Genomic DNA, 15,224 nt, shown 5'->3' on the forward strand with positions numbered 1-15,224 from the left:
GATGCCTTTCGGAGACAATTTTTCATTGAATAGGATTGTAGCTCATTTGTGGCAGCAGGAAATAAGCTGTAGTCAAAAGGATCTTCCATAGATGGTCGCAGGTCCCATCAGTATTGTATGGCTCGTAAAGCATTGTGTGGAGCCCGGCTAGCTCAGTCGGTAGAGCATGAGACTCTTAATCTCAGGGTCGTGGGTTCGAGCCCCACGCTGGGCGGCGCAAAATTTTGTGTCTACGCGGATGCAACCTGCGCCCCTCTCGTGAGCCTTGCGTAATGAACGTAACGGGTTACGACGATGCCTAGCTTCTTATGAATATCAGAGGAATGGTATTTGAAGCTGAAAGTAACTCTGAAATGAAATAAATGTGTTGTTTTGGAATTTTAGGTGTACATCGATATCGTGTGAGATGTGTAGGAAAGCAGCAGCTGTGCTAACTAAATGCAAATAATGGTCGCTAATGCGGTGCGTTTCCAGCTGAAGATCTCCGATTCACTAGTCCATAAGAACAAAGTACCCGAAAAGCGCGCTAGGAGGCGCCTCCTTAGCTCAGTGGCAGAGCGCTGGTCTAGTAAACCAGAGGTCGTGAGTTCGATCCTCACAGGAGGCAAATGAATTTTGTAAAAGCCCCTCCCACCGTGGCCCTTTCGAAAAAAGCGGTCAAGGATAAAACAAATTATAAATGGGTGCGGTATTTAAGAAATGCTCTCGCAAATGAATAGTGCGAATGGTGCTATTAAAGTAGGCACCAGAAACTGCTGCTTTTGGGAGTCTCCGGAGAATGCCGACGTGAAATACTTGGTTCTTGTGATGTATTTTCTACCCCTGATAGAGACCCTCGCGGTTGTCGTCGTCGTCGTCGTCGTCGTCGTCGTCGTCGGCGCCGCTTTGGTAATAGCGGCAACTCGCCATTGTATCTCATAGGGTGAGGTACCTTCTGCAACCGACTGAGATGGCACTAAGCGATTGAAGCTGATTTGCACGCTCTTGTTTGATGAGCGTCATAAGGGCTTGAATGTAACTTGCGATGGGACACAGCAAGAAGTAGCGTCGCATTTTTAGTACTGAAATTGGAGAATTGCGTCAAAGATGGTAAATTCATTCCGGGAAGTGCACAAATGGCGATAATGAGGTGTGTTTGGGGAAGCGTATTGCGCCAGTGACCGTGTGGCCTAATGGATCCGAAGATTGCAGGTTCGAATCCTGTCACGGTCGAGTTTTTCCAGTTCTGCAAAAGATGCATGCTGCAAACATATGGGAAAACATATCTGACCCCCATCTACCATCCAATGTGCGATCGACGTGGTACCTCGCAGTCAATAGAAAAATCCCCACCAACTCTAAACTGCACGCGATACGTCTGGCACACACACCAAACTGTCCCAGCTGCGATGTCGTCGACACCGAAGAACATCGTTTCGTCTGTGACGATGTGAAAGACGTGTGGAATCTCTTCAGGCAAAAACTAGCACGTGTGCTCCGCACGTCACCTAACACCATTACACCGACACACGTCCTTCTGCCAGATGACGTGCCATATCCTAACACCAAAAGAAGGTCAGCCAACTGGCTCAAAGGACTAACAGTCCATTACATCTCAACGGCTATGACGAAGAGTGCAGAAGACTACTGGATGTACCTGATGACAGAACTTCAAAAGCTCGAACGACACAAGAAATACAAAGAAAATTACGCAAACTTCTTGAACCGAACTTTGTCCTACCGACAGAGCTGAAGAACGATTAAACGATATTTTTTTTAATTTTTTTTATTATTTTTTTTATTTTTTTTATTTTTTTTATTTTTTATGAAATTCTCTATTAAGTTTCTCATTCCTTTTGCGCCAAGAAGGTGGCTATTTCGTTTACCCTTTGCCCTCGTGTAGCAGCACTAATAGGTTGCTGACGCAACCCTGAGACGCCAGCGGGCTGAAGTACGCCTGGCTCTCCTATAAAAATCGCTACCGCACAATGATGGAAGAATGTAGCGGACCTATTTTCTTTCCACAACTCCAAAAGAAGGGATTTTGTTCACTTGTACACATTTACTTCGTTGGTCAACTATCTCTTATGGAACAAACATAGCACAGAAGCTAGCCGAAGAAGGCACAAATGGCGAGCGGAAGGACGGGCTGTAGGGGAGGAAGGAGGCCCGAAAAAAAAAAAAAAAAAAAAAAAAAAAAATGGATAAGGCGTCGGACTTCGGATCCGAAGATTGCAGGTTCGAATCCTGTCACGGTCGAGTTTTTCCAGTTCTGCAAAAGATGCATGCTGTTTTACTGTGTTGTTTGAGTACTACAAAAGTAGTTGAAAGTTGCTGCTGTCCGCTTCCTGGCTGCAAACCGGCGTCTACCTGAAGCTCAAGCAAGACAAGGGTGATCTGTAGCGAAATTTTCGGCACAGTGCCGTTCAGGAGAGTTTTTGTTGGAACTACTGCGTCTGATTCAGGGCCCAAGAGCTACGCCACAGGCGTCTGCGCACAGTCGAGCATGTGTGTTGAATAATGGTGCTGATAGCCACGTATCATTTGAAGCAGATTTGATGCCTTTCGGAGACAATTTTTCATTGAATAGGATTGTAGCTCATTTGTGGCAGCAGGAAATAAGCTGTAGTCAAAAGGATCTTCCATAGATGGTCGCAGGTCCCATCAGTATTGTATGGCTCGTAAAGCATTGTGTGGAGCCCGGCTAGCTCAGTCGGTAGAGCATGAGACTCTTAATCTCAGGGTCGTGGGTTCGAGCCCCACGCTGGGCGGCGCAAAATTTTGTGTCTACGCGGATGCAACCTGCGCCCCTCTCGTGAGCCTTGCGTAATGAACGTAACGGGTTACGACGATGCCTATCTTCTTATGAATATCAGAGGAATGGTATTTGAAGCTGAAAGTAACTCTGAAATGAAATAAATGTGTTGTTTTGGAATTTTAGGTGTACATCGATATCGTGTGAGATGTGTAGGAAAGCAGCAGCTGTGGTAGCTAAATGCAAATAATGGTCGCTAATGCGGTGCGTTTCCAGCTGAAGATCTCCGATTCACTAGTCCATAAGAACAAAGTACCCGAAAAGCGCGCTAGGAGGCGCCTCCTTAGCTCAGTGGCAGAGCGCTGGTCTAGTAAACCAGAGGTCGTGAGTTCGATCCTCACAGGAGGCAAATGAATTTTGTAAAAGCCCCTCCCACCGTGGCCCTTTCGAAAAAAGCGGTCAAGGATGAAACAAATTATAAATGGGTGCGGTATTTAAGAAATGCTCTCGCAAATGAATAGTGCGAATGGTGCTATTAAAGTAGGCACCAGAAACTGCTGCTTTTGGGAGTCTCCGGAGAATGCCGACGTGAAATACTTGGTTCTTGTGATGTATTTTCTACCCCTGATAGAGACCCTCGCGGTTGTCGTCGTCGTCGTCGTCGTCGTCGTCGTCGTCGTCGTCGTCGTCGGCGCCGCCGCCGCCGCTTTGGTAATAGCGGCAACTCGCCATTGTATCTCATAGGGTGAGGTACCTTCTGCAACCGACTGAGATGGCACTAAGCGATTGAAGCCGATTTGCACGCTCTTGTTTGATGAGCGTCATAAGGGCTTGAATGTAACTTGCGATGGGACACAGCAAGAAGTAGCGTCGCATTTTTAGTACTGAAATTGGAGAATTGCGTCAAAGATGGTAAATTCATTCCGGGAAGTGCACAAATGGCGATAATGAGGTGTGTTTGGGGAAGCGTATTGCGCCAGTGACCGTGTGGCCTAATGGATAAGGCGTCGGACTTCGGATCCGAAGATTGCAGGTTCGAATCCTGTCACGGTCGAGTTTTTCCAGTTCTGCAAAAGATGCATGCTGTTTTACTGTGCTGTTTGAGTACTACAAAACTAGTTGAAAGTTGCTGCTGTCCGCTTCCTGGCTGCAAACCGGCGTCTACCTGAAGCTCAAGCAAGACAAGGGTGATGTGTAGCGAAATTTTCGGCACAGAGCCGTTCAGGAGAGTTTTTGTTGGAACTACTGCGTCTGATTCAGGGCCCAAGAGCTACGCCACAGGCGTCTGCGCACAGTCGAGCATGTGTGTTGAATAATGGTGCTGATAGCCACGTATCATTTGAAGCAGATTTGATGCCTTTCGGAGACAATTTTTCATTGAATAGGATTGTAGCTCATTTGTGGCAGCAGGAAATAAGCTGTAGTCAAAAGGATCTTCCATAGATGGTCGCAGGTCCCATCAGTATTGTATGGCTCGTAAAGCATTGCGTGGAGCCCGGCTAGCTCAGTCGGTAGAGCATGAGACTCTTAATCTCAGGGTCGTGGGTTCGAGCCCCACGCTGGGCGGCTCAAAATTTTGTGTCTACGCGGATGCAACCTGCGCCCCTCTCGTGAGCCTTGCGTAATGAACGTAACGGGTTACGACGATGCCTAGCTTCGTATGAATATCAGAGGAATGGTATTTGAAGCTGAAAGTAACTCTGAAATGAAATAAATGTGTTGTTTTGGAATTTTAGGTGTACATCGATATCGTGTGAGATGTGTAGGAAAGCAGCAGCTGTGCTAACTAAATGCAAATAATGGTCGCTAATGCGGTGCGTTTCCAGCTGAAGATCTCCGATTCACTAGTCCATAAGAACAAAGTACCCGAAAAGCGCGCTAGGAGGCGCCTCCTTAGCTCAGTGGCAGAGCGCTGGTCTAGTAAACCAGAGGTCGTGAGTTCGATCCTCACAGGAGGCAAATGAATTTTGTAAAAGCCCCTCCCACCGTGGCCCTTTCGAAAAAAGCGGTCAAGGATAAAACAAATTATAAATGGGTGCGGTATTTAAGAAATGCTCTCGCAAATGAATAGTGCGAATGGTGCTATTAAAGTAGGCACCAGAAACTGCTGCTTTTGGGAGTCTCCGGAGAATGCCGACGTGAAATACTTGGTTCTTGTGATGTATTTTCTACCCCTGATAGAGACCCTCGCGGTTGTCGTCGTCGTCGTCGTCGTCGTCGTCGTCGTCGTCGGCGCCGCTTTGGTAATAGCGGCAACTCGCCATTGTATCTCATAGGGTGAGGTACCTTCTGCAACCGACTGAGATGGCACTAAGCGATTGAAGCTGATTTGCACGCTCTTGTTTGATGAGCGTCATAAGGGCTTGAATGTAACTTGCGATGGGACACAGCAAGAAGTAGCGTCGCATTTTTAGTACTGAAATTGGAGAATTGCGTCAAAGATGGTAAATTCATTCCGGGAAGTGCACAAATGGCGATAATGAGGTGTGTTTGGGGAAGCGTATTGCGCCAGTGACCGTGTGGCCTAATGGATCCGAAGATTGCAGGTTCGAATCCTGTCACGGTCGAGTTTTTCCAGTTCTGCAAAAGATGCATGCTGCAAACATATGGGAAAACATATCTGACCCCCATCTACCATCCAATGTGCGATCGACGTGGTACCTCGCAGTCAATAGAAAAATCCCCACCAACTCTAAACTGCACGCGATACGTCTGGCACACACACCAAACTGTCCCAGCTGCGATGTCGTCGACACCGAAGAACATCGTTTCGTCTGTGACGATGTGAAAGACGTGTGGAATCTCTTCAGGCAAAAACTAGCACGTGTGCTCCGCACGTCACCTAACACCATTACACCGACACACGTCCTTCTGCCAGATGACGTGCCATATCCTAACACCAAAAGAAGGTCAGCCAACTGGCTCAAAGGACTAACAGTCCATTACATCTCAACGGCTATGACGAAGAGTGCAGAAGACTACTGGATGTACCTGATGACAGAACTTCAAAAGCTCGAACGACACAAGAAATACAAAGAAAATTACGCAAATTTCTTGAACCGAACTTTGTCCTACCGACAGAGCTGAAGAACGATTAAACGATATTTTTTTTAATTTTTTTTATTACTTTTTTAATTTTTTTTATTTTTTATGAAATTCTCTATTAAGTTTCTCATTCCTTTTGCGCCAAGAAGGTGGCTATTTCGTTTACCCTTTGCCCTCGTGTAGCAGCACTAATAGGTTGCTGACGCAACCCTGAGACGCCAGCGGGCTGAAGTACGCCTGGCTCTCCTATAAAAATCGCTACCGCACAATGATGGAAGAATGTAGCGGACCTATTTTCTTTCCACAACTCCAAAAGAAGGGATTTTGTTCACTTGTACACATTTACTTCGTTGGTCAACTATCTCTTATGGAACAAACATAGCACAGAAGCTAGCCGAAGAAGGCACAAATGGCGAGCGGAAGGACGGGCTGTAGGGGAGGAAGGAGGCCCGAAAAAAAAAAAAAAAAAAAAAAAAAAAAAAAAAAATGGATAAGGCGTCGGACTTCGGATCCGAAGATTGCAGGTTCGAATCCTGTCACGGTCGAGTTTTTCCAGTTCTGCAAAAGATGCATGCTGTTTTACTGTGTTGTTTGAGTACTACAAAAGTAGTTGAAAGTTGCTGCTGTCCGCTTCCTGGCTGCAAACCGGCGTCTACCTGAAGCTCAAGCAAGACAAGGGTGATCTGTAGCGAAATTTTCGGCACAGTGCCGTTCAGGAGAGTTTTTGTTGGAACTACTGCGTCTGATTCAGGGCCCAAGAGCTACGCCACAGGCGTCTGCGCACAGTCGAGCATGTGTGTTGAATAATGGTGCTGATAGCCACGTATCATTTGAAGCAGATTTGATGCCTTTCGGAGACAATTTTTCATTGAATAGGATTGTAGCTCATTTGTGGCAGCAGGAAATAAGCTGTAGTCAAAAGGATCTTCCATAGATGGTCGCAGGTCCCATCAGTATTGTATGGCTCGTAAAGCATTGTGTGGAGCCCGGCTAGCTCAGTCGGTAGAGCATGAGACTCTTAATCTCAGGGTCGTGGGTTCGAGCCCCACGCTGGGCGGCGCAAAATTTTGTGTCTACGCGGATGCAACCTGCGCCCCTCTCGTGAGCCTTGCGTAATGAACGTAACGGGTTACGACGATGCCTATCTTCTTATGAATATCAGAGGAATGGTATTTGAAGCTGAAAGTAACTCTGAAATGAAATAAATGTGTTGTTTTGGAATTTTAGGTGTACATCGATATCGTGTGAGATGTGTAGGAAAGCAGCAGCTGTGGTAGCTAAATGCAAATAATGGTCGCTAATGCGGTGCGTTTCCAGCTGAAGATCTCCGATTCACTAGTCCATAAGAACAAAGTACCCGAAAAGCGCGCTAGGAGGCGCCTCCTTAGCTCAGTGGCAGAGCGCTGGTCTAGTAAACCAGAGGTCGTGAGTTCGATCCTCACAGGAGGCAAATGAATTTTGTAAAAGCCCCTCCCACCGTGGCCCTTTCGAAAAAAGCGGTCAAGGATGAAACAAATTATAAATGGGTGCGGTATTTAAGAAATGCTCTCGCAAATGAATAGTGCGAATGGTGCTATTAAAGTAGGCACCAGAAACTGCTGCTTTTGGGAGTCTCCGGAGAATGCCGACGTGAAATACTTAGTTCTTGTGATGTATTTTCTACCCCTGATAGAGACCCTCGCGGTTGTCGTCGTCGTCGTCGTCGTCGTCGTCGGCGCCGCCGCCGCTTTGGTAATAGCGGCAACTCGCCATTGTATCTCATAGGGTGAGGTACCTTCTGCAACCGACTGAGATGGCACTAAGCGATTGAAGCTGATTTGCACGCTCTTGTTTGATGAGCGTCATAAGGGCTTGAATGTAACTTGCGATGGGACACAGCAAGAAGTAGCGTCGCATTTTTAGTACTGAAATTGGAGAATTGCGTCAAAGATGGTAAATTCATTCCGGGAAGTGCACAAATGGCGATAATGAGGTGTGTTTGGGGAAGCGTATTGCGCCAGTGACCGTGTGGCCTAATGGATAAGGCGTCGGACTTCGGATCCGAAGATTGCAGGTTCGAATCCTGTCACGGTCGAGTTTTTCCAGTTCTGCAAAAGATGCATGCTGTTTTACTGTGTTGTTTGAGTACTACAAAACTAGTTGAAAGTTGCTGCTGTCCGCTTCCTGGCTGCAAACCGGCGTCTACCTGAAGCTCAAGCAAGACAAGGGTGATCTGTAGCGAAATTTTCGGCACAGTGCCGTTCAGGAGAGTTTTTGTTGGAACTACTGCGTCTGATTCAGGGCCCAAGAGCTACGCCACAGGCATCTGCGCACAGTCGAGCATGTGTGTTGAATAATGGTGCTGATAGCCACGTATCATTTGAAGCAGATTTGATGCCTTTCGGAGACAATTTTTCATTGAATAGGATTGTAGCTCATTTGTGGCAGCAGGAAATAAGCTGTATTCAAAAGGATCTTCCATAGATGGTCGCAGGTCCCATCAGTATTGTATGGCTCGTAAAGCATTGTGTGGAGCCCGGCTAGCTCAGTCGGTAGAGCATGAGACTCTTAATCTCAGGGTCGTGGGTTCGAGCCCCACGCTGGGCGGCGCAAAATTTTGTGTCTACGCGGATGCAACCTGCGCCCCTCTCGTGAGCCTTGCGTAATGAACGTAACGGGTTACGACGATGCCTATCTTCTTATGAATATCAGAGGAATGGTATTTGAAGCTGAAAGTAACTCTGAAATGAAATAAATGTGTTGTTTTGGAATTTTAGGTGTACATCGATATCGTGTGAGATGTGTAGGAAAGCAGCAGCTGTGGTAGCTAAATGCAAATAATGGTCGCTAATGCGGTGCGTTTCCAGCTGAAGATCTCCGATTCACTAGTCCATAAGAACAAAGTACCCGAAAAGCGCGCTAGGAGGCGCCTCCTTAGCTCAGTGGCAGAGCGCTGGTCTAGTAAACCAGAGGTCGTGAGTTCGATCCTCACAGGAGGCAAATGAATTTTGTAAAAGCCCCTCCCACCGTGGCCCTTTCGAAAAAAGCGGTCAAGGATGAAACAAATTATAAATGGGTGCGGTATTTAAGAAATGCTCTCGCAAATGAATAGTGCGAATGGTGCTATTAAAGTAGGCACCAGAAACTGCTGCTTTTGGGAGTCTCCGGAGAATGCCGACGTGAAATACTTAGTTCTTGTGATGTATTTTCTACCCCTGATAGAGACCCTCGCGGTTGTCGTCGTCGTCGTCGTCGTCGGCGTCGTCGGCGCCGCCGCCGCTTTGGTAATAGCGGCAACTCGCCATTGTATCTCATAGGGTGAGGTACCTTCTGCAACCGACTGAGATGGCACTAAGCGATTGAAGCTGATTTGCACGCTCTTGTTTGATGAGCGTCATAAGGGCTTGAATGTAACTTGCGATGGGACACAGCAAGAAGTAGCGTCGCATTTTTAGTACTGAAATTGGAGAATTGCGTCAAAGATGGTAAATTCATTCCGGGAAGTGCACAAATGGCGATAATGAGGTGTGTTTGGGGAAGCGTATTGCGCCAGTGACCGTGTGGCCTAATGGATCCGAAGATTGCAGGTTCGAATCCTGTCACGGTCGAGTTTTTCCAGTTCTGCAAAAGATGCATGCTGCAAACATATGGGAAAACATATCTGACCCCCATCTACCATCCAATGTGCGATCGACGTGGTACCTCGCAGTCAATAGAAAAATCCCCACCAACTCTAAACTGCACGCGATACGTCTGGCACACACACCAAACTGTCCCAGCTGCGATGTCGTCGACACCGAAGAACATCGTTTCGTCTGTGACGATGTGAAAGACGTGTGGAATCTCTTCAGGCAAAAACTAGCACGTGTGCTCCGCACGTCACCTAACACCATTACACCGACACACGTCCTTCTGCCAGATGACGTGCCATATCCTAACACCAAAAGAAGGTCAGCCAACTGGCTCAAAGGACTAACAGTCCATTACATCTCAACGGCTATGACGAAGAGTGCAGAAGACTACTGGATGTACCTGATGACAGAACTTCAAAAGCTCGAACGACACAAGAAATACAAAGAAAATTACGCAAATTTCTTGAACCGAACTTTGTCCTACCGACAGAGCTGAAGAACGATTAAACGATATTTTTTTTAATTTTTTTTATTATTTTTTTTATTTTTTTTATTTTTTTTATTTTTTATGAAACTCTATTAAGTTTCTCATTCCTTTTGCGCCAAGAAGGTGGCTATTTCGTTTACCCTTTGCCCTCGTGTAGCAGCACTAATAGGTTGCTGACGCAACCCTGAGACGCCAGCGGGCTGAAGTACGCCTGGCTCTCCTATAAAAATCGCTACCGCACAATGATGGAAGAATGTAGCGGACCTATTTTCTTTCCACAACTCCAAAAGAAGGGATTTTGTTCACTTGTACACATTTACTTCGTTGGTCAACTATCTCTTATGGAACAAACATAGCACAGAAGCTAGCCGAAGAAGGCACAAATGGCGAGCGGAAGGACGGGCTGTAGGGGAGGAAGGAGGCCCGAAAAAAAAAAAAAAAAAAAAAAAAAAAAAAAAATGGATAAGGCGTCGGACTTCGGATCCGAAGATTGCAGGTTCGAATCCTGTCACGGTCGAGTTTTTCCAGTTCTGCAAAAGATGCATGCTGTTTTACTGTGTTGTTTGAGTACTACAAAAGTAGTTGAAAGTTGCTGCTGTCCGCTTCCTGGCTGCAAACCGGCGTCTACCTGAAGCTCAAGCAAGACAAGGGTGATGTGTAGCGAAATTTTCGGCACAGTGCCGTTCAGGAGAGTTTTTGTTGGAACTACTGCGTCTGATTCAGGGCCCAAGAGCTACGCCACAGGCGTCTGCGCACAGTCGAGCATGTGTGTTGAATAATGGTGCTGATAGCCACGTATCATTTGAAGCAGATTTGATGCCTTTCGGAGACAATTTTTCATTGAATAGGATTGTAGCTCATTTGTGGCAGCAGGAAATAAGCTGTAGTCAAAAGGATCTTCCATAGATGGTCGCAGGTCCCATCAGTATTGTATGGCTCGTAAAGCATTGTGTGGAGCCCGGCTAGCTCAGTCGGTAGAGCATGAGACTCTTAATCTCAGGGTCGTGGGTTCGAGCCCCACGCTGGGCGGCGCAAAATTTTGTGTCTACGCGGATGCAACCTGCGCCCCTCTCGTGAGCCTTGCGTAATGAACGTAACGGGTTACGACGATGCCTATCTTCTTATGAATATCAGAGGAATGGTATTTGAAGCTGAAAGTAACTCTGAAATGAAATAAATGTGTTGTTTTGGAATTTTAGGTGTACATCGATATCGTGTGAGATGTGTAGGAAAGCAGCAGCTGTGGTAGCTAAATGCAAATAATGGTCGCTAATGCGGTGCGTTTCCAGCTGAAGATCTCCGATTCACTAGTCCATAAGAACAAAGTACCCGAAAAGCGCGCTAGGAGGCGCCTCCTTAGCTCAGTGGCAGAGCGCTGGTCTAGTAAACCAGAGGTCGTGAGTTCGATCCTCACAGGAGGCAAATGAATTTTGTAAAAGCCCCTCCCACCGTGGCCCTTTCGAAAAAAGCGGTCAAGGATGAAACAAATTATAAATGGGTGCGGTATTTAAGAAATGCTCTCGCAAATGAATAGTGCGAATGGTGCTATTAAAGTAGGCACCAGAAACTGCTGCTTTTGGGAGTCTCCGGAGAATGCCGACGTGAAATACTTGGTTCTTGTGATGTATTTTCTACCCCTGATAGAGACCCTCGCGGTTGTCGTCGTCGTCGTCGTCGTCGTCGTCGTCGTCGTCGTCGTCGTCGGCGCCGCCGCCGCCGCTTTGGTAATAGCGGCAACTCGCCATTGTATCTCATAGGGTGAGGTACCTTCTGCAACCGACTGAGATGGCACTAAGCGATTGAAGCCGATTTGCACGCTCTTGTTTGATGAGCGTCATAAGGGCTTGAATGTAACTTGCGATGGGACACAGCAAGAAGTAGCGTCGCATTTTTAGTACTGAAATTGGAGAATTGCGTCAAAGATGGTAAATTCATTCCGGGAAGTGCACAAATGGCGATAATGAGGTGTGTTTGGGGAAGCGTATTGCGCCAGTGACCGTGTGGCCTAATGGATAAGGCGTCGGACTTCGGATCCGAAGATTGCAGGTTCGAATCCTGTCACGGTCGAGTTTTTCCAGTTCTGCAAAAGATGCATGCTGTTTTACTGTGCTGTTTGAGTACTACAAAACTAGTTGAAAGTTGCTGCTGTCCGCTTCCTGGCTGCAAACCGGCGTCTACCTGAAGCTTAAGCAAGACAAGGGTGATGTGTAGCGAAATTTTCGGCACAGAGCCGTTCAGGAGAGTTTTTGTTGGAACTACTGCGTCTGATTCAGGGCCCAAGAGCTACGCCACAGGCGTCTGCGCACAGTCGAGCATGTGTGTTGAATAATGGTGCTGATAGCCACGTATCATTTGAAGCAGATTTGATGCCTTTCGGAGACAATTTTTCATTGAATAGGATTGTAGCTCATTTGTGGCAGCAGGAAATAAGCTGTAGTCAAAAGGATCTTCCATAGATGGTCGCAGGTCCCATCAGTATTGTATGGCTCGTAAAGCATTGCGTGGAGCCCGGCTAGCTCAGTCGGTAGAGCATGAGACTCTTAATCTCAGGGTCGTGGGTTCGAGCCCCACGCTGGGCGGCTCAAAATTTTGTGTCTACGCGGATGCAACCTGCGCCCCTCTCGTGAGCCTTGCGTAATGAACGTAACGGGTTACGACGATGCCTAGCTTCGTATGAATATCAGAGGAATGGTATTTGAAGCTGAAAGTAACTCTGAAATGAAATAAATGTGTTGTTTTGGAATTTTAGGTGTACATCGATATCGTGTGAGATGTGTAGGAAAGCAGCAGCTGTGCTAACTAAATGCAAATAATGGTCGCTAATGCGGTGCGTTTCCAGCTGAAGATCTCCGATTCACTAGTCCATAAGAACAAAGTACCCGAAAAGCGCGCTAGGAGGCGCCTCCTTAGCTCAGTGGCAGAGCGCTGGTCTAGTAAACCAGAGGTCGTGAGTTCGATCCTCACAGGAGGCAAATGAATTTTGTAAAAGCCCCTCCCACCGTGGCCCTTTCGAAAAAAGCGGTCAAGGATAAAACAAATTATAAATGGGTGCGGTATTTAAGAAATGCTCTCGCAAATGAATAGTGCGAATGGTGCTATTAAAGTAGGCACCAGAAACTGCTGCTTTTGGGAGTCTCCGGAGAATGCCGACGTGAAATACTTGGTTCTTGTGATGTATTTTCTACCCCTGATAGAGACCCTCGCGGTTGTCGTCGTCGTCGTCGTCGTCGTCGTCGTCGTCGGCGCCGCTTTGGTAATAGCGGCAACTCGCCATTGTATCTCATAGGGTGAGGTACCTTCTGCAACCGACTGAGATGGCACTAAGCGATTGAAGCTGATTTGCACGCTCTTGTTTGATGAGCGTCATAAGGGCTTGAATGTAACTTGCGATGGGACACAGCAAGAAGTAGCGTCGCATTTTTAGTACTGAAATTGGAGAATTGCGTCAAAGATGGTAAATTCATTCCGGGAAGTGCACAAATGGCGATAATGAGGTGTGTTTGGGGAAGCGTATTGCGCCAGTGACCGTGTGGCCTAATGGATCCGAAGATTGCAGGTTCGAATCCTGTCACGGTCGAGTTTTTCCAGTTCTGCAAAAGATGCATGCTGCAAACATATGGGAAAACATATCTGACCCCCATCTACCATCCAATGTGCGATCGACGTGGTACCTCGCAGTCAATAGAAAAATCCCCACCAACTCTAAACTGCACGCGATACGTCTGGCACACACACCAAACTGTCCCAGCTGCGATGTCGTCGACACCGAAGAACATCGTTTCGTCTGTGACGATGTGAAAGACGTGTGGAATCTCTTCAGGCAAAAACTAGCACGTGTGCTCCGCACGTCACCTAACACCATTACACCGACACACGTCCTTCTGCCAGATGACGTGCCATATCCTAACACCAAAAGAAGGTCAGCCAACTGGCTCAAAGGACTAACAGTCCATTACATCTCAACGGCTATGACGAAGAGTGCAGAAGACTACTGGATGTACCTGATGACAGAACTTCAAAAGCTCGAACGACACAAGAAATACAAAGAAAATTACGCAAATTTCTTGAACCGAACTTTGTCCTACCGACAGAGCTGAAGAACGATTAAACGATATTTTTTTTAATTTTTTTTATTATTTTTTTTATTTTTTTTATTTTTTTTATTTTTTATGAAATTCTCTATTAAGTTTCTCATTCCTTTTGCGCCAAGAAGGTGGCTATTTCGTTTACCCTTTGCCCTCGTGTAGCAGCACTAATAGGTTGCTGACGCAACCCTGAGACGCCAGCGGGCTGAAGTACGCCTGGCTCTCCTATAAAAATCGCTACCGCACAATGATGGAAGAATGTAGCGGACCTATTTTCTTTCCACAACTCCAAAAGAAGGGATTTTGTTCACTTGTACACATTTACTTCGTTGGTCAACTATCTCTTATGGAACAAACATAGCACAGAAGCTAGCCGAAGAAGGCACAAATGGCGAGCGGAAGGACGGGCTGTAGGGGAGGAAGGAGGCCCGAAAAAAAAAAAAAAAAAAAAAAAAAAAAAATGGATAAGGCGTCGGACTTCGGATCCGAAGATTGCAGGTTCGAATCCTGTCACGGTCGAGTTTTTCCAGTTCTGCAAAAGATGCATGCTGTTTTACTGTGTTGTTTGAGTACTACAAAAGTAGTTGAAAGTTGCTGCTGTCCGCTTCCTGGCTGCAAACCGGCGTCTACCTGAAGCTCAAGCAAGACAAGGGTGATCTGTAGCGAAATTTTCGGCACAGTGCCGTTCAGGAGAGTTTTTGTTGGAACTACTGCGTCTGATTCAGGGCCCAAGAGCTACGCCACAGGCGTCTGCGCACAGTCGAGCATGTGTGTTGAATAATGGTGCTGATAGCCACGTATCATTTGAAGCAGATTTGATGCCTTTCGGAGACAATTTTTCATTGAATAGGATTGTAGCTCATTTGTGGCAGCAGGAAATAAGCTGTAGTCAAAAGGATCTTCCATAGATGGTCGCAGGTCCCATCAGTATTGTATGGCTCGTAAAGCATTGTGTGGAGCCCGGCTAGCTCAGTCGGTAGAGCATGAGACTCTTAATCTCAGGGTCGTGGGTTCGAGCCCCACGCTGGGCGGCGCAAAATTTTGTGTCTACGCGGATGCAACCTGCGCCCCTCTCGTGAGCCTTGCGTAATGAACGTAACGGGTTACGACGATGCCTATCTTCTTATGAATATCAGAGGAATGGTATTTGAAGCTGAAAGTAACTCTGAAATGAAATAAATGTGTTGTTTTGGAATTTTAGGTGTACATCGATATCGTGTGAGATGTGTAGGAAAGCAGCAGCTGTGGTAGCTAAATGCAAA

General features: G+C 46.7%; 18 non-coding genes across 18 annotated transcripts; all 18 read left to right on the plus strand.

The window, feature by feature from the left end:
- Positions 1–141: 141 nt before the first annotated feature.
- On the plus strand, positions 142–214 carry Trnak-cuu (transfer RNA lysine (anticodon CUU)). Its single transcript has one exon. It is a non-coding gene; the product is annotated as a tRNA-Lys (tRNA).
- A 321-nt stretch (positions 215–535) lies between these two features.
- Positions 536–607, plus strand: Trnat-agu (transfer RNA threonine (anticodon AGU)). Its single transcript has one exon. It is a non-coding gene; the product is annotated as a tRNA-Thr (tRNA).
- Positions 608–2,677: 2,070 nt separating this feature from the next.
- Positions 2,678–2,750, plus strand: Trnak-cuu (transfer RNA lysine (anticodon CUU)). Its single transcript has one exon. It is a non-coding gene; the product is annotated as a tRNA-Lys (tRNA).
- A 321-nt stretch (positions 2,751–3,071) lies between these two features.
- On the plus strand, positions 3,072–3,143 carry Trnat-agu (transfer RNA threonine (anticodon AGU)). The gene has a single exon. It is a non-coding gene; the product is annotated as a tRNA-Thr (tRNA).
- A 572-nt stretch (positions 3,144–3,715) lies between these two features.
- On the plus strand, positions 3,716–3,788 carry Trnar-ucg (transfer RNA arginine (anticodon UCG)). The gene has a single exon. It is a non-coding gene; the product is annotated as a tRNA-Arg (tRNA).
- Positions 3,789–4,227: 439 nt separating this feature from the next.
- On the plus strand, positions 4,228–4,300 carry Trnak-cuu (transfer RNA lysine (anticodon CUU)). Its single transcript has one exon. It is a non-coding gene; the product is annotated as a tRNA-Lys (tRNA).
- Positions 4,301–4,621: 321 nt separating this feature from the next.
- Trnat-agu (transfer RNA threonine (anticodon AGU)) lies at positions 4,622–4,693 on the plus strand. Its single transcript has one exon. It is a non-coding gene; the product is annotated as a tRNA-Thr (tRNA).
- A 2,070-nt stretch (positions 4,694–6,763) lies between these two features.
- Trnak-cuu (transfer RNA lysine (anticodon CUU)) lies at positions 6,764–6,836 on the plus strand. Its single transcript has one exon. It is a non-coding gene; the product is annotated as a tRNA-Lys (tRNA).
- Positions 6,837–7,157: 321 nt separating this feature from the next.
- Positions 7,158–7,229, plus strand: Trnat-agu (transfer RNA threonine (anticodon AGU)). The gene has a single exon. It is a non-coding gene; the product is annotated as a tRNA-Thr (tRNA).
- Positions 7,230–7,780: 551 nt separating this feature from the next.
- Positions 7,781–7,853, plus strand: Trnar-ucg (transfer RNA arginine (anticodon UCG)). The gene has a single exon. It is a non-coding gene; the product is annotated as a tRNA-Arg (tRNA).
- A 439-nt stretch (positions 7,854–8,292) lies between these two features.
- Trnak-cuu (transfer RNA lysine (anticodon CUU)) lies at positions 8,293–8,365 on the plus strand. Its single transcript has one exon. It is a non-coding gene; the product is annotated as a tRNA-Lys (tRNA).
- Positions 8,366–8,686: 321 nt separating this feature from the next.
- Trnat-agu (transfer RNA threonine (anticodon AGU)) lies at positions 8,687–8,758 on the plus strand. The gene has a single exon. It is a non-coding gene; the product is annotated as a tRNA-Thr (tRNA).
- A 2,075-nt stretch (positions 8,759–10,833) lies between these two features.
- On the plus strand, positions 10,834–10,906 carry Trnak-cuu (transfer RNA lysine (anticodon CUU)). Its single transcript has one exon. It is a non-coding gene; the product is annotated as a tRNA-Lys (tRNA).
- A 321-nt stretch (positions 10,907–11,227) lies between these two features.
- Positions 11,228–11,299, plus strand: Trnat-agu (transfer RNA threonine (anticodon AGU)). Its single transcript has one exon. It is a non-coding gene; the product is annotated as a tRNA-Thr (tRNA).
- Positions 11,300–11,871: 572 nt separating this feature from the next.
- Trnar-ucg (transfer RNA arginine (anticodon UCG)) lies at positions 11,872–11,944 on the plus strand. Its single transcript has one exon. It is a non-coding gene; the product is annotated as a tRNA-Arg (tRNA).
- A 439-nt stretch (positions 11,945–12,383) lies between these two features.
- Positions 12,384–12,456, plus strand: Trnak-cuu (transfer RNA lysine (anticodon CUU)). The gene has a single exon. It is a non-coding gene; the product is annotated as a tRNA-Lys (tRNA).
- A 321-nt stretch (positions 12,457–12,777) lies between these two features.
- Trnat-agu (transfer RNA threonine (anticodon AGU)) lies at positions 12,778–12,849 on the plus strand. Its single transcript has one exon. It is a non-coding gene; the product is annotated as a tRNA-Thr (tRNA).
- A 2,071-nt stretch (positions 12,850–14,920) lies between these two features.
- Positions 14,921–14,993, plus strand: Trnak-cuu (transfer RNA lysine (anticodon CUU)). Its single transcript has one exon. It is a non-coding gene; the product is annotated as a tRNA-Lys (tRNA).
- The last annotated feature ends 231 nt before the right edge of the window (positions 14,994–15,224 follow it).

This window comes from Schistocerca nitens, chromosome 8 (genome assembly GCF_023898315.1).
Source record: "Schistocerca nitens isolate TAMUIC-IGC-003100 chromosome 8, iqSchNite1.1, whole genome shotgun sequence".
Taxonomy (NCBI): domain Eukaryota; kingdom Metazoa; phylum Arthropoda; class Insecta; order Orthoptera; family Acrididae; genus Schistocerca; species Schistocerca nitens.